General features: G+C 42.0%; 1 long non-coding RNA gene across 1 annotated transcript; it reads left to right on the top strand.

The window, feature by feature from the left end:
* The first annotated feature begins 213 nt into the window (after positions 1 to 213).
* Positions 214 to 1,477, top strand: LOC143285628 (uncharacterized). The gene is made up of 2 exons (XR_013055709.1): positions 214 to 334; positions 1,212 to 1,477. It is a non-coding gene; the product is annotated as an uncharacterized LOC143285628 (long non-coding RNA).
* Positions 1,478 to 2,782: the final 1,305 nt, after the last annotated feature.

Raw genomic sequence — 2,782 nt, forward strand, 5'->3', positions numbered from 1 at the left:
ATCTCATTGCTCACAGGTTTGTCTCTTCGGCTGATTGCTGACTGTTCCCAAATTCTTTCTCAAAATCTAAAGCTGGAATGTAATTAAGTAGTCTTAACTGTGACAGTACGAAGGCAGGAGCCTAGTAGGGCTGACACGCGTTCAGTGATGTAATCTCATCACTCAACACGTCACGATTATTGCCCCTTTCTGAGGAGCGACGTGAAAAGAGGAAGTAAGGACGGGGGTGCCGGTCACTATATAAGAAGTGATGTCCAGTGGGTCCAGTGTACCACAGCTGTCCTCTTCCTTCATCTGGACACTCTCACCCTGACCAGTGCACAGCCCAGAAACTGTGAGTAGGGACATCAGTGTTTATATTGATTTGCTTTCAATGCACTCTCTTTCTCTGTCTCTCTCTCTTTTTCTCTGTCTCTCTGTGTGGACTTGGATACTGAAGCAACTCTCTCTCTCTCTCTCTTTGTGTGTGTGTGTGTGTGTGTGTGTGTGTGTGTGTGTGTGTGTGTGTGTGATGTGCGTCTTTCGCCTTTAGCTCATGTTTCAAACTTATATCATAAATGAAAACTAAAGTATATGTTGAAGGATTCCCCAGCTTTTCCAACAGAAATGTTTGCTCTCGCAGATACCTCAGGATACCGACGTTATCTTCTAAGCAGAGCTATTTCTAAATGACAAAATTATTTAACACCCCCTTAACCTATTTGCATTTTCAATAAATTTAAATACATGTTGATGTAAGCATTGTATGTATTGAAATCTATTAGCAATAAATCCCATTCACATTTGGTTACAGAAATTTCTCTTTTGTTGCTTGGATTCGGGATTCAAATATTTTTGGAATCTATATTCCTTAAAAATAGGGTTCCCATTATCTGCAACAGATAGAAGCAGACAAAATGAACATAATTTATGTTTAACTGTGTACGTGTGTGTAAAATAGTAATAACGGTGTGAGCATGTATATCCTGTCGCCATGTAAACCTGCTTCGGACTGTGCTTTCAGAAATTTCATCACATGGAAAGGTTATTACATTCTCTTGTAAGATCAATCGCAAGAATTGTTCATAGTTATTGCGATGATAACCATGTATGTGTGTTTGTTTGTGTGTTTGTTTGTTTGTTTTTGTTTGTTTGTTTTTGTGTGTGTGTGTGTGTGTGTGTGTGTGTGTGTGTGTGTGTGTGTGTGTGTGTGTGTGTGTGTGTTCCTACAGATCCCATCATGTACAAGGCAGCAGTCCTCGTTCTCTTGGTGCTCGTGGCCGCGGAGTCCACACAAGCTCTGGGCTATGGCATGGGATGGGGGCTTGGCTATGGCGGTCTGGGCTATGGCATGGGTCTGGGCTACGGGATGGGCTATGGCATGGGTATGGGCTACATGCCCTTCTATGGAGGCTACGGTATGGGCTACGGCATGGGCAAGCTCGGACTTGGCCTGGGAATGGGCTACGGAATGGGACTGGGAAAATTCTACGGCTGATTTTGTTTTGGTGAGTGTATGTTGTTGGTGTAGATTTTAGACTTGGACACACACACACACACACACACACACACACACACACACACACACACACACACACACACACACTATAGCACAGAACAGCACAGCACAGCATAGCACAGCGTGGCATACCAAAACACTTATAATTTAGTGATGGTGCGCTGACCCTGAAACCAAAATCAAACTATCCAAACCCTGAAATACACGTGTATCACATTCAACTTAGGACGTCTTTGGTCACGAAGGTAACATTTGGTTTTAACTGACAATAAGTCACTGCCTCTGTTATTAAAGAATATAAGTGTAATGCATACATCCAGTTTAAACCACAATTTGTGTTTGTGTTGAGTGGAAATCGGGGATTACAGGTGTCATATATATAGTAAATTTGTTCCATTGCGCGATGAACACTTAAATGGTTTCTTTAAATTCCACAATGGTATTGATGAGAGTTTTTGTTCGCGTAACCGATTTCAGTTTTAAATATTTTAATGGGACGCCTGGTGTATGATACAGTGTAAAGTCTGTCGCAGGTGGATGTGTCTGTTACCTGTGTTGTTTCCTGGATACCATGTATCTCTCTCTCTCTCTCTCTCTCTCTCTCTCTCTCTCTCTCTCTCTCTATATATATATATATATATATGTGTGTGTGTGTGTGTGTGTGTGTGTGTGTGTGTGTGTGTTATAATGCAAAGATAGTGCTGTTGACCACCATATACTGTTGGGTTTCTCTTGCAAGTTTCACTCGCAGCCCCTTTATCATCATTATCATTTTTACGATTATTATCATCATTATTCTTAGTAGGAGTGGTAGTAGTAGTTGTAGTGTTTCTGCTATTATTATTATTATTATTATTATTATTATTATTGCCATTATAGTTATCATTACTTTCTTTCTTGTCGTTTACCTTTGTTATCCTCTTATCGAAGTGTTTAGCGCTTCTTGAAGCATTGCACATTTTTTTGGTTTCAGTGTCCACAGCCTTGAGTTCGGTTCCGTTTTCTGACCTGCCAATGCCCAGCTCTGCTGCACCTGTGCGTAGATAGTTAGGCTACTCACCTGATGGGGGCGGGGGGGGGGGGGGGGGGGGGGGAGGAGGAACGAGGATGAGGAGGGATTGGGGGGGATGTGGGTGACGAAAAGTGAGTACCAGAGAATTGTGTGTACTGCCTAGGTTTGAGTGTGTGCATTGAATAAGTGTTTCGTGTACGGAGATATGAATGTATTCGCTGTCCCAACACGAAAATGGGTCAGAATCTTTTATGTTTAAGATGGAAGTTGAT

Source organism: Babylonia areolata, chromosome 9 (genome assembly GCF_041734735.1).
Source record: "Babylonia areolata isolate BAREFJ2019XMU chromosome 9, ASM4173473v1, whole genome shotgun sequence".
Lineage (NCBI taxonomy): Eukaryota > Metazoa > Mollusca > Gastropoda > Neogastropoda > Buccinidae > Babylonia > Babylonia areolata.